Raw genomic sequence first — 27,537 nt, forward strand, 5'->3', positions numbered from 1 at the left:
ATTTTTAATTAAATTTTACTTTATCTGCATTTAAGTCCTGTTTTTTCTTTTTTTTCACCACAATCCTGACAGATTCTAGCAGTGGCTCTGGAAAGGGATTACATCATACTGCTTTATTTCAAGCAGTGCTGGTCTGAAAAAGTTCCAGAATCTTGCCGATATCTATGATTTTGAGAAAAAGGCTTTTACAGCTTAGCAGTCACTTCAACAGAAACATTAAAGCTTATGTAGTCACTGATATGGGCCTCATCAGTATTTTCACTGATGCATACATGGGTAGCATTCACTAGAGATTTGTTTCAAAAATATACGTATGCCTAGAGTTGTTGAAGAATCAGTCTACTGAATATGTGAAAACTAAAGGGGAGAGGAGCAAATACAACCCTGACTGATGACGAGTGGTCAAATATTTTTAAAACCCAGTCTAAGCGGAGAGAGAAGCGGAGCAGCGTGTGCTCGTGCACATTTATGGAAAGAATATAAGATTTTATTACTGCCAAAATGAAATATCTTCTAAATGGTGGACCAGAATCTGGCCGCTGCTGGAGACAGTGTAGTAACCTGCTTGCTGATCACTTTCATATACTGTACCACACACGCTTAATGCCCAGGACAAATAATTTCTTAGAATATTATCAGTTGCCAGCAAACAGCAATAACCAAGAAGTGACTTGACAAGGAACCACCCCCAAAAGTAAAATGGATTACGATCATAAAGGAATCGTATGACATGGAGAGGCTGACCTTTTCAGTAGATACTGGTCCAAATGGAAAGCATTTCTGAACTTAAATATATGATAGCAGGTAGTTGGTGTGTATTTTCATCTGTATAACAACAATTGTAATTTTGGTTTGTGCCTCTTGTTCTTTAGTGACTTACTCAAGCATGATGATTGGTTTTCATGTACATGTTTTGTAAAGGTCCTACTCTGGATACACACTCATTTAGAAGATAGACTAATAATGACAATATCTGGACACTGGAGAAAGCAATCCTGACTTAACCTAACTAAAAAAATAAACTGTATTTTACTAACCCTGATAACCTTGTTTTTGTTTCTGTTTTTCCATTCTGAAAAAAAAAAAATCTTCAATAAAATGTATCTAAAAAGTTGATCAATAAACCAATATATGTGACCCCAAGTGCACCCACTCATATCACCCAGTGCACATAGCCTGATTGAAAAGTTGCTCCCATTATTCATAGTTTTCAGTCAAACAAGCTTAGAACCGCTATCACTGACCACTATGCTGAGCTGGAGCAAAAGGAAATATGCAAATCTCCTGAAAACTGCAGAAAAACAGAGATAATGTGTTAACAGGAACTTTTAGTCCTGTTGGACACTACCCCAGCACAGGACCACTATCTAAATCAGAAAACTGCAGAGATGTCCCAGCTAGAACTTAGCTTTAGTGTTTGCTTGCGGCTACAGCTACAGTAGAGGAGAATCGTTCTCCTTACACCACCCTCATGAGCGTCAGTCCTCTTCAAAGGACACTGTGATGTATTTAGCGTGTTTGGATCAATAAAGGTGCTGTTTGGGATGCGAAACTCCTCATCACTGAAGCACTGGTGAGTGCTAATTAGCTAACATTAGCTAGTTGATGTTAACTTCACTGTCAGCTGTGAGTTAGTGTTCTGGAGCTGTAATGTCAAAGTCAGTCATGTATTGATCCCTGTATTGATGAAGTCTGTTCACCACTGCTGCAACCTGCAGAGACAGCGGAGCGTCTAACAGCATTAACCCTCTCCTCTCTGGGTTTTTCTCTCTTTGATGACATTCTGTTGAGGTATGCAGGTTTGTGATCCCATCAGTTAGCGCATCCAGCCAAACATCTTTTTTACTGAAATAAATAAAACTCAGACCTTCAGCTTCTCTGTAGTGCACATGTGGCACCAGGATAATAATTTTGGATGGGCCTGTTAATATCAAAGTTGGTTAGATCTCAGAACTGTTCCCCATCTTACAGACACGCCACCTGACACATCTGGGAAAGCTTCAATAGGAAACGTTTGAGAAAAGGCAGAGGCTTTGAAAAAAAAACTCGGAGTGTGATTGGATGAACGTTCTGTCTGTCACATCTCTACGGGCCAATCAGAGCAACAAAGCACATGACGTAGCAGCTATTGAGCTGCGCATGCACAGCTACTCAGGAATAATGCGAAACATGGTGACTACAGACATGTCAGTACTCCACTTTTGTCATTTTTGAAAAGAAAACAACTCACTGCTGTTCTTTGTTCTTCTTTTAACAAAGAAATGCCGTCAAGTTCTGATAAAACTGGTGCTTTAGCAGCATCCACGCTAATCTCTTCCGCCATAATTGCACCGGCTCTTGCTGCTGCTTGTTTACATCACGACTCTGCTGCACCTGAAAGTACTGCCTCTTGACGCTGATTGGTCCTGTCACTTTCTAACTGGGCCCAAACGGTTCAGACGGGAGCTTTGCAAGATGGATTCACCAGTGAAAAACAAGAAAACAAGAAAAATCCATCTGCTTTGCAGGGTTAGTTATAGAAGGCTTATTGTGAAGAACACTGCTGTTCTTTGTTCTTCTATTTAACAAAGAAATGCCGTCAAGTTCTGATAAAACTGCTTAGCAGCATCCACGCTAATCTCTTCCATCAATTGCACCGGCTCTTGCTGCTGCTTGTTTACATCACGACACTGCTGCACCTGAAAGTACTGCCTCTTGACGCTGATTGGTCCTGTCACTTTCTAACTGGGCCCATTCAGCGGGAGCTTTGCAAGATGGATTCACCAGTGAAAATGAAGAAATGGTTTGACTTTCACAAGCCCTGCAGCTGGGATCCTAACCAGATGATACCTTTTACTGGAAATGATCAATAAGGAAGTCTTTGTGATTTTACTGACAATCATCACACTATCATTATCATCTGGACTTAGAAGAGACATTTCTGTAAACTGGGGCTATTAACAGTTGGGAGTTTAATTTCTCATCAGCTTTATATAAAATGAAAAAGACTGAGTTTAGTTTCTTGTGAACTCACGACTTAAAAAGTTTTTTTTTTCTTGAAAATTCATGGTCCATTGTATGTCTTTATTAGACCTGTATGCACTCAGGGAGCTAGATGAGGAATGTGGAGAAGGAGATCAACATGGGGTCCTACAGGAAGGTTTTCTGAAATCTCTTTCTGTTTTCTAACTTAAGGCTGCTTTAGCTTGTTTAACCACGCAGGAATAGTGGTGCACGAATGGTCTCCATAACTCTCGATTGGATCTCACTGTCAGGAGTTTATTGACTTGCAGTGGATCGATTGCTGGTCAATAAAGCATCACACTTCAAAATAAATCACACTGTTCAAAGAGAAACTGCAATTTAGAGAGCAGAGAGGAGACTCTTACAGCCATGTTCTGTGGACAGTGGGCATCAATGCTGTGAAATGTGATGCTCCTGTACTGTTATGATGGGAAATGTGAAAACGTGTTACATCTCCCCTTTAATATATCAGTAACCCAGAGTTGTGTCACTGATCCCCTCTTGGATCCTGAGGGATCCTCTGTGGATTCCCTCTGCAGCAGCGGAGGAGAGCGTGGTGGCTGCTGGATGGCAAGGCAGGTCCTTTTCATCGGACAATGCTGTTATTTCAGCTCCATTGGTCAGGAATGTTAGATTTCACAGGCTGCTGCCCTCCTCCAAGCGGCCACAGCACCTCCACATAGCCCCGTTGCCTTTAACCTTTCCCCACCCCGGCCGCCTTTTCCTCACGCCAACACGACCTCTGAGCACCTCCTCTGAGCAGCAGCAGCAGCAGGAGGAGGAGGAGGAGGAGGAGGAGGAGGAGGAGGAACTTCCTCTGCTGGCTGTAATTCAAACGTCTCTACAGACAAGCTGGAGGCTCCTGTCAAAGCACCACTCCCTGCTCCTCATCAGTTGATATTTCATGATTTTATTCACATATAATGACTGTATTTCCTGTTTACAGCTCAGGTGGTCCATCAGCTATGGTGGCCCCCGAGGGTCATCTGCAAAAACATTTGACTAAATGCAGAAAAGTTGTCACTTTTGGCAATAACATGTCACTTCAAAAATATTCATTAAAATAATATAAATATAAAAGAAATATTTAACATCATTTTTTGAAACCTTTCAAAATCAAACTGAAAAATGCTTCACTGTCTTAGTTACTTAGTTTAGTAATGTTTCATTTTGATTGTATTTTTTGTTTTAATCTTTTGCTAAAGGTTTTGATGTTCTATGAAATATTCAGTGTTTGATAAAATGCTTTTTATGACTGAATTAAATGTTTGAATGTTTGAGCTCTTCATGATTTTTTTTTTACTTGAAGAAATAAATTCAAGTTTCAAATTTTCTTATAAAATTTGAGGAATTGTGACAAAAATGTATTTACATAATAATAACTGATTTTGTACTCTATAAATGTTTTCTTTTTTACAGCATGTTTTATGCTTCCAAATGCATATAGTAAATGTTTTTCGTTAAAAAAAATATTTTAGCATGTCATGAAATGTTTGTAACTCTTACATTTTACAAACTCTTCTCAAAACATTTTGCAAAACATTTCATTAATTTTCTTTAATTTTACATTTCTCAAATGTTTTTGTTCTATGAAATGTTTTTCGTTCTCTGTGAAATGTTTCTACATTTCTGTAACTGTGTCTTGGTTTCATTAAATGTTTTATGTTTTCAAAATTCTTTTTATTTCACTTTTTTTTCCATTTTATCATTTATATTTGATTCCAAATGCCTCGCATTTGATGGAATAATTTTGTGACTTTTTTGTTTCAAGAAATGATCTGCTACCAAACGTTACATATCTTGACATCTGAAAAAAAGTTCTTTTGTTTTGACAAAACACAAAATATTTTAACAATCATTTTTTTTAGGCCTCTCGGACTTAATACATCAACTGTGATTCATTTAGCTCCGTAAGTAATACATTTATTTTTTTTAATCTCATGCTTTATTGTCCCTTTCAGTACACTTTGGTTAATTCATGACAGCCAGTGATGTCAAATAAGCAAAGGTGGAAGAAGCACCAGACTGTCGTACTCCAGTTAAAGTACTGGTCTCTAAAGTTACTCAAGTAAAAGTCAAAAGTCAGTCATTTAAAGTGTCCTCAAAGTACTGAGTACTGTAATAGCCAGAGAAATCTGACCTGTCCTGAATGTGCAATAACAACAAGATAATGTGGACCTTCAACCTGGTTCTTTATAATCAGGTTTGTTTGAACCTAAAGTAGAATACAGCAGCTGTTTAGGGAGGAAATATTCTCTGCTGTGTGCATTTACTGGCCGTCATGATGTGAAAGAGAAACGACAGGTTGTGTTCATGTTGGCAGAAAGCTTGGACCTCCTGGTTGTGGCTTTTAGTGTTTCATTTTTTACTTGATGCTCGATGCTTTTCCCAACATAACCAAGTTAAATACTTCACTCAAAATATACTTAAGTAAAAGTAAAAGTAGTGGTTTTAAAAAATACTCGACAAAGTAGAAGTACACAAAACAGCTACTCAGTTACAGTAATGTAAATATAATTAGTTACTTTCCAGCCCTGATCACAAATTCCTTTATCTGTGGTTAAATTCATGTCAACCAATAGTTCCTTATTTTCTTTCAAAATAAAAGCAGCGCCGTATCTAAACAGGAAGTCAGTAACGTTTAGTTAAAGAACGAGCAAAAATCCAAAATGAAATAAAAATATTTTAAAATGCAAAGAATCTGATTTCAAAATAAGGAGATTAAATGTAATTAAGTAGGTAAGTGTCAATTAAAAAAATTAACCATTTAGCAGCCTTAGTTTTTGTTTATCTTTCATTAAATATTTCATGTGTTTCATTCAAGGTTTTTTAAACTTTTTTTAATGTTTTAATATGATGATAAAAATGTTTGAGTTTTGACACAATTTTGTGTGTTCCACAAAATTTAATTAATTAATTAATTGATCTGTTTTTATGGTTTTACATGTTCCCATCAAATTTTGATGAAATGTTTTATTTTGCTATCTTTTACAATGTTTTGCTGATGATTCGTCTCTGAATAATTTTCTTTTTTTCTGTGTTCACTGAAATGTTTTATGCCGACCTTAAAATGTTTTTGCGTTTTGGATCTTCAGGGCCACCATAACCAGCAGCCTGACGATCCTTCTGTTGTTTTTATTTCCTTTTTATTTGGAGCTCAAAATCGCGCGGAGCCCCTCAGAGGCGCGTAATGAGAAATTTGTGAATGGAAGAGAGAACTTGTGTTCATTGTTAAAATTAAACTCGACACTGACGTCCCCTCGGAATGTGACCAATCTGGAAGGGGATGAGATAAATTTTCCACCAATGAGCGCGCAGACGAGCGCTGGAACAGACCAATAGCAGACTGGTATGCAAATAAGGAATTTGTCTCGGCAAGAGCTGAATGTCAACTAGTCAAAGATGGAGTCCGGAGCTGGGAGGCCGTGAGGTTGCCAACAGACGAAACATGATTTGTTCTGACGGAGGAGCCGTTACGCGTTGCGAAGCGTCACCGCGGAGGAACGGCACGCGGCTGTAGGGAATTAACGGTAACGGAGGGAGGGTTTTCCCCGCTGGAGTGAGCAACTTAACTCCCGTTGTGCTTCTTCTCCTTCTTCTTCTTGTTCTTCTTCTGTGCTGGGAGCTGCACGGACCGGCCCTTCCTCTGCCAGGTACAGAACCGCTGCTGCGCGCAAAGACGAGGAGACGGCGCGGGTGGGTGTCCGTGGGTGTTGCTGGGTCTGATTGGAGCTTCCTCGAGCTCTCGTAGCTTAAAGAGCTGTGCAGCAGCTATTGTGTGCGTGTTTTCACTGTGAATGTGTGTTTTTTTCTGATTGTGTGAGAAAAAAGAGAGAAGTGGGGAGACGAAGCGTGCGCGTGTACACGTGAGTTCACGCGTGATAAAGGGAGTGATTGACAGCTACGATCCCGTGCTAGTGATTAAACTGAGATATCAAAACTTAGCCTGCTATCATATGAGGTTCAAACTGGGGTCCAGGGGCAGACAGAGGTCCGCCAGGGGCTGAAAGAGGGTCCTAGCTCAACAGAAGCAATGTGCCACCAATGAGAGTGGGACACACTCGCAAACCTAGATACCAACAGGACCTCTATCATATTTACATTTTTTATTTTTAAACTTTCAATAAACTCAAACCCATGGCCTAAACCGTGTAAAACAGCAGCAACATTGCTCTTATATCCAGGTTGTCACAGTTTTATGTACTCTCAAATACCATGTCTTTGAAATGATTAAATCTCTGGTATTTTAATAATCAGTGGGAACAAACGTACAGAATCTTCATGAAGAAGTGGGTAATCTCTGGAAAACCTCTCAGGTTCTAACAGGTTTGTGAACTTAGACAGTGTGCAGGAGTTTGCCCCTCTGTTGTATCGTTAAAGCTGGTTTTAATATCATTAGATTTTCACTGATATAATGCTCCTCAATTTAAAAATGTTTCTAGACTGATGATTCCCCAGTGAGAGGACAGGAAGGTAAGAATCCTCATTCACATTTTAACCAGCATAGAGAGACATTGCACAAATCTGTTAGTAACAATTTAAAAATATCTTTCCAACATATTTGCTCAATTGAGAAAGTGTGTGGGAGTATGAATGCCATTTAAAAATAACGTCTGTTAAAAATAATCCAGTTTTTGGGTGTGCATCAAAAAGGTATCAGTTTTATTTTTTTTTTAAACAATAATATAAATGTTAATGATATAACTGCTCCTCAAATAAAAAAAAAAGATATAAAGCAATGAATTCCCATTAAGATGGCTGAAACTTAATGATAAGCAGTCATATTTTAAACCAAAATGAGAGAGAGTAGTGGCTAAGTTGCACAAATCTGTTGGCAAATTTTGAAAAACCTCACCAGTACTACTTCAGACTGTATGCAGGACTTCTCTTGAATTTTTTGTGGATTCAAATTGTAGATTTACCAACATTTGGTGACTGGAACGTCTATTTTTGTAGTCTTGGTACCAAACCGGTATTCCATTTGATTTTAACTAATATCTACTGTAAATGCTCCTCAAATGAAAATACATAAAATGATGATTTAGAAAAGCGACAATCCTCTATGATATTGTTAACCAAAATAGAGGGCATAGTATAAATCACACAAATCACACAGATGTAGGTGGTGTGCTGAAGCCGGCTCTGTAATTTTTTGAAATTAGAAATAATACATTTCCCAATCAGTGTCTTGGGTTTTTATTTTTGTTTCTGCAGTTCCAATATCATTCTTAAATAAACATAAATGCTCCTTAAATACAAAAAGAAATTGTGTAAGACTGCAGAAATGTGATGGTCCTCTGAGATAATTTTTAACCAAAAGAGGCGGAGAGAAATGCCCAACTTGTATAAATTGGTTGCAACACTTGGAAGAGTTGATGGAACTGGCAGGCTTGTGCTCTGTTGCCAACAAATATATGCAGGCAATTAAGAAAGTGTACTAGAGCAATTCTCATCTTTAAAACATCAAATTATCCAGCAGGACTTAAATTTAGTTTCTGTTGTATATCACTGATTTAACGTGGAACGTAAATGTTCCTACATTTATAAAATCAAAAATTAGCCCCTCCCATGTCCGCCTAAATATTTCAGATTCTCTTCTGATCAGTAAGCCTATAGTTAGTTCTTACTGTGAACAGCTGTAAACTGAGCATTTGACCTCACTCCTTTTCTTTTTAGTGGGTTAATACAAGGATTCTCTCATTGAAGAAATGATCATGTTATTTAATCTGACACAAACTACAGTATAGGGCTGTAGAGACAATGCCTTACTCTTTATCCTGTTTATTCTTTTTAACTTGAGATACTTCCCAGCCCTATATGTGACATAAAGGTTATGTTTAAGACATATTAATAATTCATATTTTAAACTAAATGTATGCTGCTTTAGTGAGCTGTACGTTTTTTTATTTTGCATGAATAAATCAGGAAAAGCAGCAGCTAAAGATGAGGGGATCCGTGGGAACTTCCCTGTAAAATGTCTGAGTTTAAGCCGAATAGGAGTTAATTTTGTGTGTGGAGGAGTTTGTGATTGTAGCAGCGTGTGCTCAGGGTGGCTGCAGTGTTTTTTAATATTTAACACTGTTTTATAACAGGGACATATGGAGAGAAAAAAAGGAAAACACGGCGTCTCAGACAAACGTATGACCTGGTTATTCTGTCAGAAAGGAGACATTCTCCCAAGAGGGTGTTCTTAAAGCTAAGAGAATAAAGAGGAGGGTTATTTCTGAAGCTTGAAGTCCAGCCGTCCTGCAGCCGTGTGCTGGTCCCGTGCTGCTGTGGGAAGTGACATGGCGCTGCATGTGTGTTTTATCAGGCAGGAAAATGAGCAGTTTGAGCTGATTGTAAACTTCTGTTGGAAAAAACAAAGACCCCTCCCCTGGTGTAGCCCCCGCCCGCTCAGTTTCCTATATGAGGAGGGTTTCAGATTGCCACTTTGGCTAAAGGGACAGGAATAGTAGGTATTAGATGAAGGTTTCTGGGATTGTATGGCGGAATGTGCTCTTTGCCCTATATATGTTTCCTCCGCCCTCTCGCTCGCCCGCTCTCTCTCTCTCTCTCCCGCTCTCTCTCTCTCTCTGTCTCTCTGTCTGAGTGTTTGTGTGAGTGCAGGCAGGCCGCAGCCTATAGGAGCAACTCTGGAAATATGTTTCCACACACGTCCTGCAGCCTCATGCATGAGTTTGCCTGCATTTTTTGTTGGATTCATTTCTCCTGCCTTTAAATCTCTAACTTCTGATTTTTAAAACCATTGGTCCTAAATGATCTTAACAAGTCTTGTTTACATTTCTTTGATATCTTTATAAGATTTTATCACTCATTTGTTTGTGGATTTTCTTGTTAAATTCAGATGGTAGCTTTAAGAAGGTGAACTGTAACTCAAAGAAAGAGACGATGGTTTAAGGAAAAGCTTCAGAATGAAAATAGACTAAGAATGAATGGCAGGAGGAACAATGATTATTATGAGGCTACTTTCAAATAAGGAAATAAACACAATAGGGATAAAGAGAATCTAAGGTGATGAGTGAATCTGAAATCAGAAATGTGTCTTAACTTTTGTGTTTGGGCCCTAAATAGATGAGAGACGTGTGCAGCTTACCTGTCTTATAAATCAGCTTCATAGATGAGGTTTATTTAGAGCTCTTTTACTTCTTAATCTTGTAGATTAGTGGTAACCAAACAAAGATCCCCAGTGATTTTAAGAGAGAGGGCAAGGAACCATCTATCTGCCAAAGTTCACTGAAATAAAACAACAAACAATATTTCATCATCAAAGCAGTGAAAGGAAAAAATGAAACCCAAATGTAATTTTGAACCTATTTTTATTCAAGGTCTTTATGTAACAGATGTAAGAATTTCTGCATTACACTATATGAAAATGATAAAAGTCACATTTCAATTAATCAGGTTATGAAGCCTTTTTTGGCCAGAATCTGATGATATGACCCCCTATTGCAATCCAGGGGTGCTGATATCGATATATTGCACTATTTTTTGTAAATGTTATATATCCACATATATAAATATATAGCTACTGTTATTTTAAGTTGATATGGAATATAAGAAAACAGAATTGAGCTATGAAAACAAGGTGTAAGTCCTGCATCATCGAGCATTTTAACTCTCTTTGTGCAGCCTGGAGATGAGGAATTTTTCCATTTTTTTGTAATGAATTAAAATGCTTTCAGGAATTTTTAAAAGAAAAGGGAAAAACTGAATCGATATAGAGTGAATGTACTCCAATCTATTCTATTTCATGTTATATCAGTATTATTTCATCACAATACAACCAGGTGTTAGTGAAGGGAGACCATGAGAGAAAAGCTGATCCTCATGTCCAGCTTTAAGGACTGGTGAACTGTGTTGTGGGGAGGGCATGACATGAAGGCCCAGAGTTTTTTTTTAATTGTATTATGGGAGCCGTCATGCAGTTCCTTACAAATAGAATGAAGTATTGACTGTGATTATGGTTGCGCGAGTACAGACCAGCGGTAGCTCCAACAGGCTTGTTTGTTAGCTTTAGCTGATAGCTATAATGCTGTCACTATGATGTCCAACTCACAGGTTCGCTGTGTTGTCTGAGTATTTCACTCTGGTATGACCTATCTTGCAGTACATACAAGCGACTAGCTCGCTCAGAAAGAGGAGAAGAGGAAAGCAGAGATGGGCCCTCGAGTCCACGACTTGGACTCGAGTCGCACTTAAGTCGCACACATCAGTGACTTGAGACTTGACTTGGAGACGCGCGCAAGCGACTTGACTCAGACTTGTGATTTGGGACTCGTGCACAATCTTTGGTTTTTAATTTTTCCATCATGATCTCTTGTCCCCCAGTTAATTTTTGCCCCTTTCCTCCCCTTACGTTTGACGGTTCGTGCACCTTTTACACATCACCAACAGCTGCTCTCCTCTCTTCCTCATCTTCATTCATGCTGCAACCGCGACGCAAACGCACACACCTACTCTGAAACGCACACTAAAATGTTGGTAGACTGCAGACTTCAAGCTTCAGTCTGTTGAGGGCAAAAGTTTCAGAATACCGAATCTCTTTTCTCTTGCATTTAACCTCCTCTTTTACTGGAGGATCAGTGTCAGCGCTGTTTGTGTGTGCCCCCCAGCTATGTATGTTTCTGTGTCGCCCGCGTGAGCCATGGGTGTGTGCAATATTGAAATATGATTTGTAGGGATGCACGATGTTGGATTGTTGCCGATATCTGATATGCCGATATTTTGAAACAAATTTTCGCTGATACCGATACTGATGTTTAATTACATTTTTTCCACTGTTGAAAACAGTTCTTTCATAGACTACAATTTTTTTTAAATATTGGTAGCCTTTTTTTGTACAAACTGACAAAACATTTGATTTTTATCAGAACTGAAGGATATACATATATATATATATATATATATATATATATATATATATATATATATATATATATATATATATATGTATATATGTATTTTTTTTTTTTTCCAAATACAGCCATACACTAATGACAAACTTACAGTAATGTCTTTGGGTTACATGTGTATTACATGCTTACATGTATTTTTAACAGTACAGCCCAAGTCATCTGCATTTTTGAGGGCAATAAGCAGCAGCAAAATAACCTGCTTACTCTGAGCTCCACAGTGCAAAAAAGAAATAGCTTATAAATTTAGACTGATTATCCCTATTACTCAGTCAGTTTGCAGGATGGCTCCCTGAGATACTCCTGACAAAGGGCTTCAAATAACAACAACAAAAGATTCTTAAATGCAAAAAAAAATCTAGCTATAGTTCAGAGCTTAATTATGATTCCAAACTTCTGAGACTCAAGATGAACAGAAATAAAACTTCAACTAAAGTAGTTCTCCTGATTCTGCCTGAACAGCACAAACTAATTAAGCAACCAAGTTTAATGGGCATTTCACTGTAAACAGCTCTGTAACAACACAGTGACACAAACATCTCCAATGCTGGACACACCTTCGTCCACCTTCGAGTGTGCATGGGAGACGGCACACAGAAGTCTGTCATTGCTTTTGCCATGTTTCACGCATGTCACTTAGGAAAACGTGCACGTTCTTTTTATCTCTGTTTTCAATGTCCCAAACATGTTACCAAAAGCGGCTGCAACTGCGGCTGCTGAGTGAGCACTCCTGTGAGTGTTTGAGTGACAGCCTTTTTCAGAGTGAAATCCTCATTTATCCACGGAGGCAGCGAGGCTAAATGTGCTAATAGGACGGACACTTGATGTCCATATATCTGTGGTGAAGCTAATATGTTTAGCTTTAACGAGGAGCTTCTCTACATGACTGGAAACTTACTTTTGCAGTTCAGGTAAGGCTATAAGCGCCTGCTAGGTATAACGTAGCGGGGCTTTAAATGCACCATAAGCGGTATATTCCACCACGCTGAAAGGCTGATTATCAAGAACTATAAATTCAATGATTTTCCTGTTCAGCTCCTTAACTTTGGGTGGTCTCTGCTGTATTTTTAGCTTTGTTGAATGACTGAAATAGAGGCTGCTGCCGAGTTTTCCCTGGCACAAAGTTTTGTCATTCGTTATAGTCCTTGCAGTCATCAGGTTGGCGGTTTTTTAGATGCGAAATTAAACTGGTGGTGTTAAAGGCATGTTGCCAAGCTCCTCCACGCATCTGAAGTACTTTAACAAGCAATGCAAACAGCTGCTTTGCTGTCTTGTTCCCACTCCTCAGACTTCTCCCACAGCTGACATGTTGTTTATTGTTGTTGGCGCATGTCTGGCGTCATCGCGTGCGCTTAATTATGACGTCACATTATCGGCCGTGCACATCGGCGTAAATTTTACTATCGGCCGATAATGATAATTAACTTTTTAAGCTATTATCGGCCGATACCGACATACTACAGATAATATCGTGCATCCCTAATGATTTGGATAATTTTCCCTTAATATCATATGTTTATGGGCAACAAATTAATGTTGGAATCTCTGCATTGTCACTTATTGATAATGGACAGACATAAAAGATGATAGGAACATTAAAACTTTAAATACGGTTCATGGAGGCAGAAACAGAGACAGATAAATACGAGGCTGTAACAGATAAATGAGTAACTAAGGAGTCCAGGAGATTTCAGCTGAATAAAGTAAAATTTAGCTTGATTTTACCCATATAAAGAAATTTACACCATAAATGAGGACAGAAGTTTCTTAAGGAGAATGGAAAAATACTCAGCATACTCTGTTGAAGATCTGTCCGAGTGAGAATTAGAAATGATTATTGAGTTTTTATTTTATTTCAGAATAAACAGTTCATTACCAGTTAGTGTTTTTGTGTAAGATTACTACCATTAAAGAAATATATCTGACAAATAACAAGAACATTTAATCTCCAGTGTCTGTCTGTATCAGTGAAGTCTGACTCATGTGTCTGTAGTGATTCATATGTACACAGAGAGGAGCTTTATTAAGAGGAAAGCTGATATTGATCATGTTGATGAGGGATCTTATAGCAGAGGTACATGTGATATATAGCACATACATTCCCAACAACAGAACTGTGGCTAGTGAAACACTGAGTGGCTATTAACCAATAGTCACATTGGCTGGTGTGGAAAAAAAAGTTAATGTCAAGCCCTGTTCATAGTAAGTGTACACATGCGCACACCATGGCGAGCCGGCCACAGACAATACCCCACCCTACTGATGGTGATAATACAGTCCAGGATTTAAATTCCTCAGATAGAAAAATGCAGTGGTCTAAGCAGACTGGACATCAGAGGCAGATCATAGAACGCTCATTACAACCGTCAGAGACTTGACTTGGACTCGTGGCCAAAGACTTGAGACTTGACTTGGATTCGTGACTAGAGACTTGAGCCTTGACTTGGACTCATGACCAAAGTCTTGAGACTTGACTTGGACTTGGAAAAAATGACTTGTGTGCATCTCTGGAGGAAAGAGTCAAATTCCTGCCGCCAACGTCAGGGAGGTAAATTACATCACAAACTACCACACCAACAAAGTAAATGATTGATTCATGAAATATCGATAGTGTATAGCACAGGTGTCAAACTCAAGGCCCGGGGTCCAAATCCGGCCCGTGGAACAGTTAAATCCGGCCTGCAAGATGATCTCATATTTCTGTTATAACTGGCCCATCAGTCTGAGGTCTGCAGATTCTCTCAATTTTAAAAATGTAAACTTATCCTTGATGGTTTGAGATATTCTTGTTAAGTTACAAAATCTGAAAAAGTTAGGAGTAAAAATATTTAGATAAGAAGTCAGGAAAGTGGGAAAAGAGATTAATTTGTGTTTTAATCTCACATTTTCAATTTAGCATCTCACAATTAGGACTCAAACTTGAGATTTTGACTTTTAATGTCATACTTTGAGCATTTGAACTCATAATTTTGACTTCTTATAGAATATTTTGAGCTTTTAAGATTCATAATTTAAATTTTTAAGTGATATTTTGGCGTTTTCAACCAATTATTTTGTATTTTACCTCATATTTTCAACTCCAAACTTTTATTTAATAATCCCATAGTTTGGCCTTTTAGACTAAAAACTTAAAATTTTGAATCATATTTTGACTTTTAATTTCATGATTAGAAATTTTATTTCATATTTTTACCTTTTAAACTCACGATTTTTACTTTCTTTCTAATATATTTGCCATTAAAAAACATGTAATTTCAATTTCATGTTTTGACCATTTTGAACTAATAAATGTACTTTTCTCAGATTGTGAGCCTAAAAACGTATCTTTTAAAATGTCAAAATTGTTTATCATCAGTGCTAAGGTTTTTGTTTTCATATTTTATTACTGGTGAAACAAGGTTGACAGTTTATGGTTAAAAAGGTGATGCTGTTAGGCCCTTATGTTAGTTCTGAATCCAGAATCCGGCCCCTGCTGTATAGTGTCACAAAATATTGCGATATTTTAGAGTATTGATATTTTCTAACACCCCTAATGCCTTTAATGTAGAAAGGGCCTTTAGACTTTTTTCTGGTATCCATTTCTGCTATTTCAGTATTTTTGAAGTTGGGCTGTGTGAGGTACGTAGCAGTAGTAGTGGCAGCAGTCGACTTTAGAGTGTAAGGAATCAGGATGATCAAAGAGAAGACTTCAGCTGAAAGGCCAGTCGGTCTAAAACTCCTCCAAATTTGTTCATACGGCTTACATTTCTGACATTGAGAGCCAAAGTATTAGCAGAAATGTCAGATGTGCTGATACCAATAATCAACTTTTTCAACTAATATCTGCTAATCTTTTGCGTCTCTACTCTTTATGGTACTTAAGACATGGGAGGTCCAGTTTACCGGAGATCCTTGAGTTCATGAGTTGTGACCTGTTTTGTTGGCTGCAGACCTCTATGGTGGGGCGATGACGTACGTTGCCTGAGCCGCAGACCTCTACACTGGGGCGATGATGGTTGCTACTCTCAAACATGACGGACGAACGAGCAAATCTGATTCAAAATGGATTAACTTTATCCCCCTATAAAGATTAAAAGATATGAGACCATCCTCTTTATGCAAAAATAAGTGATAATAAACACAAAATCTATACTATTTTACCACTAAAAACACATTTTTTCATCTGTTAGTATTTTTTTTTTTGTGAAAAACATACGGTGGCCCTGAGAGCTCACAGCACTGCAACTTAAGAAAACACATGCAAAAAGACAAAACACAAGCAAATTAAGAAAACATCTTCATCAATTTGACAACACATGCGCAGCATTTAGAAAACGCGCTGCAAACACCAACACAACACATCAGAAAAACACGCTGCAAATAGACCGCAACACATTAGAAAAACGCGCTGCAAATAGACCGCAACACAACGGAAGTGTTTCCAGAGGACACTTAAAAGTGATGCACACGTTCGGACACGCTTATTGATGTTGTTGACCATAGATATGGATACATAGATGACGCGTCCACAGCTATTAAACGTAGCCGCTCTGCATCTGCTGGTCCGCCATCTTGGAACTGGCGGGATTAGTGAACGCTCATTATTAACAAGCCCACTTTGCCTGTAAAATCCGCCCTACCTTGCTTAATCCTGAACCAATCTACATGAAATTTGTTTTGTTATAAAGATGAAAACTTGAACATCATACTGATTACTTACTGGAGTTCAATCGAGGTACTTATTGTGGGTCTGATCAACTTTAAATTAAAAATCCTATTATGTCTATGATGTGTACAGGGAACATCGTGTAATTGAATATTTAGAATCTATAATTAGATAGTTTTTGTTTCTCCAAATAGATTTATATAGATAATTTCTCTCCCTCTCATCTTGCAACTGGTCTTTAATCTAAGCTACATGCAGGCATACACTGGGAGTCGTCACGCCCTTTCTCACCTGATGATTTTTGAGTTTGCAGTGCATATAAGCCATGTGAGGACACAATGGCCGATCTCAGCTTAATTACTCATGCAGGGGATGGATTTCTGACTTAAACACCCGCAGAGCTAGCAGATTCCAGTAAAATTTTCTGAGCGGATCATCAGATGGGAGGCAGAGAGAGAGAGAGAGCTACATGAGGAAAACTAAAGTCTCAACAGGTAAAAGTCCCGACGAGTCACGTGATTTCTAATTTCTCATGATTTTCTTCTTTATGGTACAACAAAAAGTTGCAAAACAAAGAAGGAAAGAGCAAAGTTAAAGCTGAATGTTCCTGGCTTCTTTGATCATCTTTATGTTGTCTAAAAAGCCTAAATCAAACTGATACTCACACTGTCTGTACAGCACGGTGCACACTGACTCTCTCTCTCTGCGGTGCATATAATAATGCTTATCGTCAAAACGAGAGAATTTTGCTGCATTTAAGTCAAATACCAGTCTTCTGATGACTGATTTATTGGTTTGTCGGACAGCAGAAAATGAAGGCAAATATATTTTTGGAGTGGGCGATAAGAACTGCGTGCTTTACTAACGCCAAAAAATTTTATATCACCTAGTTGTATATTTTAAGTATTGTATTTAATGACATTAAAATAACACTGAGTAAAAAAATAAATACTTAAAGCCAGGAGGTGCTTTCTGCCAGCAACATTAAAATGACCAGTCTGGCTTTTAACATTCAGATGACGGTCAGTATTACACCTAGTGAAAGATTCCACATTTCCTTCCAAAACAGTGGGTGCATTGTATTTTAAATAAGGTAACAACTTTTAATAAACAACCCGGTGGGAAGTCCTGTACATATTTAAAGCCAGACCACTACCATCAGAGGGAGAAACCCATCGTATCTGTGGGGGTCAGCACAGGAATTTGGCTTTTTCAATGCTGTCTGCCCATATAACTCTGTTGCACTCTCACTCTTTTGCCCTTGCCAAGATGGCGGCCCCAAAGACGTACCATCAGATAGCGAACGCGTCATCTACGTCTTGACATCTATGTTGTTGACGTGGATTTTGAGTTACAGTGGTGTTGGAAAATTAGATAAAAAGTGTTTTTGATTAATTTTAACATTGTGATCGCATGATTCAGATATTAGCCTATTGCAGTGATCTGCTGGTAAACTATCGTTAGCCTTTTGTTTGTAATTAGGCTGCCAATTCTCATAACCTGATGAAATAATACACACGGTTAATTCACTGTAAAACCATAGACTGTATATAGTGTGAAACCATGTCAGCAAAACCCACCGGTAGTTTAACTTACTTGCCCCCTATTAAGGGTTCTGATAGTAACTATAGCCAGCTAACAGCGTGTTTCACACGATATACAGTCTATGGTTTTACAGTGAATTAACCGTGTGTATTATTTCATCAGGTTACGAGAATTGGCAGGCTAATTACAAGCAAAAGGCTAACGATAGTTTGACAGCAGATCACTGCAATAGGCTAATATCTGAATCATACGATCACAATGTTAAAATTAATCAAAAACACTTACTTTTTATCTCATTTTCCAGCACCACTGTGACTCAAAATCCGCGTCAACAACATCAATAAGCGTGTCCGAACGTGTGCATCACTTTTAAGTGTCCTCTGGAAACACTTCCGTTGTGTTGCGGTCTATTTGCAGCGCGTTTTTCGAATGTGTTGTGGTCTATTTGCAGCGCGTTTTTCTAATGTGTTGTGTTGGTCTTTGCAGCGTGTTTTCTAAATGCTGCGCATGTGTCGTCAAATTGATGAAGATGTTTTCTTAATTTGCCTGTTTTTTTGCCTTTTTGCATGTGTTTTCTTAAGTTGCAGTGCTGTGAGCTCTCAGGGCCACCGTAAAAACACCTTACATTCAGTATCAGTTTTCAGTGAATTTCTACCATTAATTTCGATCCTCAGCCGTTGTAGCTAAACGTTTTAATTGTGAGACGGCGATGACGTCATTTCCCGTGGTCTGAGTAGTGTCCGAAATCATATTTGTGTTTTGTAGTTGAGTCCACTATATATTCCACTATATGCTGCTCACTACGGGTGTGACAAGACGCTTATCTCACGAGATGAGATTTTACAATTTTTTTTAATTTTGGAAAAAAAAAATATATAAGTGGAAAATATGTCCTTCAGACAGCTGAAAGTCATAATGGGAAAGCATTCAGGTCTATTCAGAAATGTTTGAACTAACTCCTGTTGTACTGAACAGGCTATCAATGCTTTTTCTTGTCTAATTCTGACTCAAACTGTACATTTTAATGCTCTTCCAATGAAAACTTTCATTTTAATAGTCTACCACATCTTTATTTTACTACACTGTGCACCCATTGCCATTGCTACAATAATAACAATAATAACAATAATAATAATAATAATAATAATAATAATAGAATCACTTCGATTGTTCTAAAAGTACTTTAAAAACTATTCACAACTGACTGAAATCTAAAGAGCTGCACCAGTAAAATCAAACTATTTCTCATCCTCTTTAAGGACATCCACATTTAAATCACTCAAAAGAATTATTTCTGTCAATAACCAGTGTTGGGTAGCACTACTTTAGAAACTAACTCATTAGATCACTGCGTTACATACTGAAAAAAGTAATTTGTTATGTTACTGTGTTACCTGCTTCTAAAAGTAACGCGTTAGAGTCCTTTTGCGTTACTAAATATAAAACCCTTTAGCCACTTATTCCACTTGGTGGTTGTAAAAATGATAGATAACGACCGCACATCTGCATTTAAATATGCAGACTCTAATGCCAATGTGCAGCATAATTTACAGCCCATAATCTGTATCTCTGCAGCCTGAGAACACCGCTAACAGACAGGAAGACCTTTACATCTCTTTAACATGCTCACAATCAGACAACAAGCTGAGCAGAGGCAGACAGAATCACTCAAACGCTGTGCGTAATAACAGAGCGTAATTGGAAGAGCTGAACAGCTGATTCAATGAAAGCAAACAGAGCTTTTAAACTTACATTTCACCAGGATGCTGTTCTTGTCCCTTTCATCCAAAAATCCATCATAATGGGGATAATTCCACAGTGGCCCGCTGTCCTCTCTGTAATCTCACTGTCTAAACAAGCTAACAATGCACGCGTAATGGCACAGAATGTTTACCGTCTGCCGGCATATGCCAATGTGACTACAGGAAGAGACAAGGACAAACAGAGCAGTTGCTTCAAGGAGCTTCTTTTTTTTCCTTTTTCTCTTTTTGAAACCACTGAAGAGAGAGGAAATTTGGGATTTTTCTTTCAGTAACGGATTACTTTTATGAAAATGTAACTAATAACGGGATTACTTGAATTGTAAAACTAACGCGTTACGTTATTCGTTACTCCAAAAAAGTCATCTGAGTACTCGAACGGATTACTTTGTAAGACTGTCAATAACATGTTTGCTTGGTTTTTTACAGGTATTTAGATAAATAGCTTATTTTATTGTTTTGTAGTCTTTTTTTCTCATATGAGCTTTGACAGTGTTGGACATGACGCCCAGGTGTGTGTGTTGGTGAGTGTGTCTCTGCTCTGCCTGCTGTCAGACAACAAACATGGCGTGCTTACGTAGAGCTGGAACTTTGCTTTTTGGAGCTAACAGTGGACTCTATGGTGGTCAGACTAAGTTTGTTTTGCTTTGTTTACCGCTGCAGGGCAACAGCCGTCGCATTACTCATGTTAAGCTTCTGACTGATGATAGAACAGCCAACAGCTGATGGAAGTGTGACTGACAGACGGTGAGAGGAGAACGAGACATGTTGAAGCAGCGACTGTTTCGAAGTTACAAAGTGACAGATACCGGTACTGAGTCTGTGCATATACACGAACTCGCAGAGGCTGCAACGGTTTCCAGCAGCAACATTTAATCATTTCACACCATTATGATGAACTTATTATGCATTTGAGGATCTTTTTTAATTCTTTTTTTTTTATTGACAAGAATGAAAATACAAACAATGTGGCATTGAGATCTTGGTGCATGTTCAATACACTTAGGTGAAATTGCAAAATAGAAAATTAAAATAAGTTAAAAGTAAGAAATTAAATAATAATAAATGAGCAGTTCATAAAAGAAAAACAAAACAAAAAACAGAAAATAAAGTGCTAGGGCTTTTCTTGTAGTTTGAATTCCTCTATAGTGTCCAGAAGTTACCTTGTCTTTTTGTTTTTCATGACTTCAAGGGCTTTGATATACATTAGAACTCATTGAAAAAGATAAAAAACTTTGGTACTGATTTCATGTATCTGCATTTGTGAATGTAAAACTTTCAAAGGGTGAGAATAATGTTTACCAGAGAGTAGTTTTTCTTATTGTCCATAACTAGTCCATATGTGATGTCCTTTTGAGAAACTCATTTAAGCAAGAAACCTTTGGGTACAGCCAATCATGTATATCATGCCAGAGGGCTGTTGTGTACATACATTGGAAAAACAAATCATCAGTAGTTTCACAGTTTTCACAAAATGCACAATTATTAGACTCAAATCCAAAACGCTGGTGCAACAAGTCACTGGATGGATATACACCATTCAGAATTTTAAAAGTAACTTCATTTGCTTTTGGAGTTACATCATATTTCAGATATTGAGTTCTCAAAATTTGTTTTCAAACTTAAAAAAGTTTGCTGAATATAATTTTGATAAGAATCTAAAGGGTTTAATATTATTAAATCTTGATCTTAAGATCTTGTTTGGAATCTTAATTTCAATGAGGTTACAGCTACCTACCAGAAGAAGGGGAAGCATGGGTGGATCATGCGTAGCCCCGAGTAGTGCACGTGGAGGAGGGGCTGGGGGATGGAGCAAGAGCTGACTAGGTCACGGATAGGTCACGGATCAGCTCCGTTACTTCATTAGCTGTCAAACAACAGTATTAAAGTGTCCAGGACATCTGTGATCTTTCATAATGTCCAGTTAGGTACTGTTTTCTGTCAGGAGAGCTGCTGCTCCTGGTGTCTGGGCAATATTGATCTCGCAAGATGATTTTCACCTCGATGAGACATCTCGTGACGTTTTGATCTCATGGCACAAGATCTCGTCACATCCCTACTGCTCACTATATAGTGGTTAGTGTTTAGGGAGTAGGGAATGAGTGAGTGGTTTTGGACACAGCCATGGCTATTTTTACACAACAGCACAGTTTTATGACAAAAAGATAGAAAATCTACCAAGTCTTGCAATTTTGGCTCGAGTAATATACGGAAATATACGTCATCGCCCCAGTGTAGAGGTCTGCTGATGAACGCCCCACCAAAGAGGTCTGCAGCCAGATCCTCTTGAAAATGGTGGAGCCTGGGACCTGGCCTGGGTGACGGATCAAATCTAGGGATGCATAGATGCATCTGTTTAACATCCGCAAATAGTGATGTAAATATTTATCGGTCCTAATAATTTAAAGCTGATATTTAGCCATGGAACTGCTTATTTAGAGATTTATATCTGGGCAGAAGCTGTGGCCAGTCAGATGGATCTATTCTTTTGGTCAAACATGAGAGGAAATGGCATGGTGGGAGCATACACCGAAATCTGCATTAGCACTTATTTTCACAGCTGCTTCACCATTCATTAATTTGTGGATATTCTAGATCTGGAATAATATAAATCCACACTTTCTCTTGAACTTCCAGTCAAGTTCAGGGCGGACAGAACCAAAGCTGCGCAGCAGAACCGAGAGACTTTTGGAACACTTGCTCTCCAGCTGACTGAGATAATAGAATCTTATCTTCTTCCTTCTTCCAGACTGAGACTACTGCTGATGTCTTTCCATGATCCATGCAAAGAAACAAGACCATGAGAAGATTATTGATTATTTCTGTATTTTGATTTATTGCTTGCCATCAATGTCAAATAAAAATGTTGGCAGACCAAAACTATATTTAATTTCTATTTTTTCCTTAAAGGATTTAGAGTGAATGATTATTAAAACCGAGCAGGATGTTTTCCTGAAGTTTTCCTGAATCACATTTTTATGGAGTACTCTGATCATAATGTTTGTTTTCCTCACCAGCAGTTTAAAAACAGCTTGTGTTGTACAGTTCAGTACCATGGCAATGATGTGATGGTATCAAATGTGTGGAGTGAACTAAGAGGCCAGTATGTTGCATTTACCAGAATTCTGTTCTAGTCAAACACTGCCCAACAATATTCCTTTAAAGCTATATTAGTTTGAGTTGATTTAAAAACCCTTTCAGTGACACAGGAGGATACTAATCCTACTTTCAGCTCAGATTCAAAATCCCAACAGGATAATCTGAATTTAATTTCTCTCATTAAATCAGAGATATGTGAGAGAGAGGCAAGGAGAAGGAGGTGATAGATGGTTAAGTCAATATTAACATTGTTTATATAAAGTCTTTACAAAACAAGTTAACTAATGAAATAAGAAATGGAGGAAATCTTTCAAAGGCCTTTTCCCGAAGCTGTATCTATTTTCAGTAAAACCTCTGACTAAAAAAATGAGAAGTGTTGTTGTAACTATTTTATTGTAGATATGAAATATTGTATATATACAGTGCTTAACAAATGTATTAGACCACCCTAACCCTAACCAAAGTAAGGTTTATGCCACAGCTGCCCTAAATTAACAGCATTGGTAATTACCAAAATCATTTTTAATGTTTCTGCAATGGTTAATGCACCAATATGTAGAAGCTCTTTAACCCAAATGATATTTTTAATAGGAAATAAAGACAAGAAAAGCTGAGGAGTCATGTGACTCTGTAGGTTTAACAGCTGGGACCAAAGAGTGAGCCACACACCTGTCACGGCCCACCTGTTTGAAATACAGTAATACTGATCTTAGGGCTGCTCCATTATGATTAAATAATGGTGATTATTTTAACTGGCACTCAGAGGATAATGGTATAAAAAAGAATTAGTTTTTGATTCTATCTGCAGCACATGTACTTATGGAACAGATACTTAAAGAGACGACAATAAATGAGTAAAGAAGCAAATCTATCAAAATAATAATGTATTTTAAAAACAGACCAAAGAATGACTTGATCTCAAAAACAGTTTCATTTTTCGGGGGGGGGGTCTTTGATACCAGGGCAAAAGAAACTGAAGACCCACTATAGACCCTGAGAGCTGTTTTTCAAGTTAAAACTAATTTAAAGGCAAACTTCTGCACATTGACAAACATTGCAGTGGAGCCAAACAATAGATCATAAAATTAAATGCCGATACCAATAATTGGTTAAATGCCAAATATCAGCGTCAGTAATCAGCCAGGCTGCTTATTGGTCTGTCTCTACTTCATGACAAAGTAAAACTAACTCAGTATTGCTTAGAAACACAGTTATATAAAAGGGAGCAGACAGTGTGGTGGAATGGAGAGGACATTTTTGCTCCTCTGTGTCTCAAAACTCTTCCACCAGCAGCAACAACGAGTGTGTTGATTGGTCACGTGTGCCCATCAGAAGTAAAACTGGAAAAATCAGCCATGAGAAGGTAAAATAATTAGTTGCAATTTAACTCAGAGAAATTATGTTGCTGGCGTGAAAGCTTGCATTGTTTGGCTACAGGCCTAAAAAAACAAAATAACATGCACAATGGAATAACGTCTGGTGAGTGAAGGCATAAAAAAGTGGACCATTGAGAAAAACATCGCAAAATAATCAAAAATGTTGAAAAAAAGGTCAAAATAATAAGAAAAAGTTAAAACAATGAGGAAAAATGTAGAATTCAGATCGAATTTAGACTTTAGTGCATTATGATAATAGGGATGCGCGGTATTAAAAGCTTGTCCGCTTGACTTTTGATCTGCACAGATGGATGAACTTCTGCTCCTACTGGGAGCTAAAGTTTCTGCTCTTCCGACCAAAAGAGTGCCCCAGTATTTGTGGAGTTTTAAGCAGATGTACCTCAGCTGAACTTTGGGGGGTTTTTCATCCTCTTTCCTTGAATTTTAAAGTTTAGGTCTGAACCAGAGCTAACTAAATTGTTGACACTTGAAGAAGGCGCTCTTATTTTTACATTTTTAAGCATGTTGTCAGAATTGTCTCCGTGAATCACATGATGTTAAACCTGATGCTTGATTAGAAGAATTAGTTTTATTTTGAAAATATAAGAAAGTAAACAGGCTGTCCGTAGCCTCCTGTCTGTCAGCAGGTCTTTACAGCTTTAAAAAAGACGTAAAACTCTGTTTAATGCTTGCTGTTAAGGATTGCACTTTACATAAAATGTAAAAAAAATGCCGTATAAAAATAGATATTGTTTTAATTTTGTTCCAATTATAAATAGACTGTCACAGTTAGATGAACAGGTCAGTTGTAGTGGTTTTTTTTATGTTTAATTAAAACAGTCATTTGAAAAATATATAATTAATGATATCCTTTAAAATAAGTTTTTAAATATCGGCAAAAATCTGATATCATGCCTCTCTGCATATAATGAAAAAGTCTTCCTCCTCTAATTTTCCATCCTCATGTCTGATCCTAACGTTCCTCACGAGATCAAAATACCATCTCTGTTATTTAATAGTCCATGGCATCAAAAAGTACCAAATAAAGGTAAACTCTATCTGATGCATGAGGTAGGGGTTTATTCTCCCACATTTATGCTCTCATAGTTGAACATTTCCTCTGATTTTCATGGATTTTCAGCTCTCCACTTTCAGCTTTGTGTTGTAAACAGAAGAAGCCTCCTCGCTTGTTTCACGGCTGCTGCTCTGCATAAACAGCTCCCAACATTTTAATAACACGTGTGTATATATGCGACAAGGCCCTGTGGTGACTGTCGACATGGTTTAGTAATGTCACTGCTGACGGCTTTAATGCCGCTGAATAGAGAGTGAGGAGCCGCGGCGTCGTCCAGAGCCCTTTTTCTGTTGTACTACTGTGAAATCAGATGAGCAGTGCAATATTAAAAGGGCATTGGCTGACTACCCCCCCCCACCCCCAAACACACTCTGTCACAGACCAACACAGACTGAATTACATGACCCAGTGCTGTGAAATATATGTGGAGGATTAAAAATATATATGTATTCTGCTGAGATTTTGAAATGTTGTCTAGATCAATATTTTAATGTCTCTTAAGAAAAAATGACACATGCCGAATGCTTGATAAAGTAGTTTACAGTAAGTCCTTACTGATCACAGGATAATATTTGAAATATTTAAACGGGGAATTGATTTTATTTTACTTCTGATTCCATTTCTGATGATCAGACAGACTTAAGCTGCCCAGTGTTGGGTGTCTAGAACTTCTATTTTTGATGCAGTGGTATCGAACAGGTTTGAATGTCTTTTGATTTCTCAGAATCATACAAAACTATACACTGCCTGGCCAAAAAAAAAAAAAAAAAAAAAAAAAAGAAGTCGCCACCTGGATTTAACTAAGCAAATAGGTATGAGCCTCCTACTGCATGGGCAATTATCTTTCAGCTGGCAACAAGTTATTTAACCCCAGCTGATGCAATGAGTAACTTCTCTTTTCTTAAACAATGGATTTTTTCTAACCTATTGGCACGGGCATATTCCAAGATGACAAAGCCAGGATTCATCAGGCTCAAATTGTGAAAGAGTGGTTCAGGGAGCATGAGACATCATTTTCACACATGGATTGGCCACCACAGAGTCCAGACCCCATTGAGAATCTTTGGGATGTGCTGGAGAAGGCTTTGTGCAGTGGTCAGACTCTCCCATCAACAATATTAAAATTAATGCAACACTGGATGGAAATAAATCTTGTGACATTGCAGAAGCTTATCGAAACAATGCCACAACGAATGTGTGCTGTAATCAAAGCTAAAGGCGGTTCAACGAAATATTATAGTGTGTGACCTTTTTTTGGTGGCGACATTTTTTTTTGGCCAGGCAGTGTATCATTTTGGTACAGTGACAACCATTTTTTAAATCTCTTGGGAGAGAAATAACTTACCTGCCATGTCAGACAGACTGTTTCATATATCCATTGCATTGTTATATGTCACATTCATCTGGGAAAACTCCCATACAAAGTGTTTGGAAAGAGTGGGACTTGAAAAAAATTCTCAGGCAGTGATTGGAAGAGCTTTCTGTCTTTTACATTCATGATTGGCCAATCAAAGTGACGAGACAGAATTGAGATAGTAGACGTGCACAGCTGTTAGTAACTTGAGCTTGACAGAAAACTGCTGTTGTCGTCTTCCTGTGGAGTAACCTAAAGGTGGATAAAACTGATGTCAAGGCTGACTGGGTGAAGTGCATAAACATCCTCTCTGCTAAGGAAAGCTTTCGTTGTGGCTCTGTGCTTGTTTAAATAAAGAAATGTGGAACAGTCGGAAAAAGCTGCCATTATACATCTGAGATAATGGCTTCACAGCTGGCAGCCATTACTATTAACATCTATACTGGGCCATAAAGTTCAGCCAGAAGAGCCAGCTCTTTCAGCATTTTGACCTATGTTTGATGTAACAGCTTGTTATTATTTTCTTTCTAAGAACTGTTGGACTAAATCCTTTTGTTCTCAGAATAGCAAAAATTGTTGATATAAAACTATATTTTTGTAGACAAGCATCAGTTCTATGACGTGTAAGACGATGAATACTTGGACTTTTTTACATAAAAACATAAAATACAGCCTGAGTAGTCTTCTGTGACTTCCATTAAAATAAAATTAATAAAAAAAAAATTACCCTTCTTTGTCTAAATATTTTCCCATAAAATCTATCTC

General features: G+C 37.9%; 1 long non-coding RNA gene across 1 annotated transcript; it reads left to right on the plus strand.

The window, feature by feature from the left end:
- The first annotated feature begins 6,390 nt into the window (after positions 1 to 6,390).
- On the plus strand, positions 6,391 to 22,748 carry LOC121510395. The gene is made up of 2 exons (XR_005991935.1): positions 6,391 to 6,656; positions 22,618 to 22,748. It is a non-coding gene; the product is annotated as an uncharacterized LOC121510395 (long non-coding RNA).
- The last annotated feature ends 4,789 nt before the right edge of the window (positions 22,749 to 27,537 follow it).

Source organism: Cheilinus undulatus, linkage group 5 (assembly GCF_018320785.1).
Source record: "Cheilinus undulatus linkage group 5, ASM1832078v1, whole genome shotgun sequence".
Taxonomy (NCBI): Eukaryota; Metazoa; Chordata; class Actinopteri; order Labriformes; family Labridae; genus Cheilinus; species Cheilinus undulatus.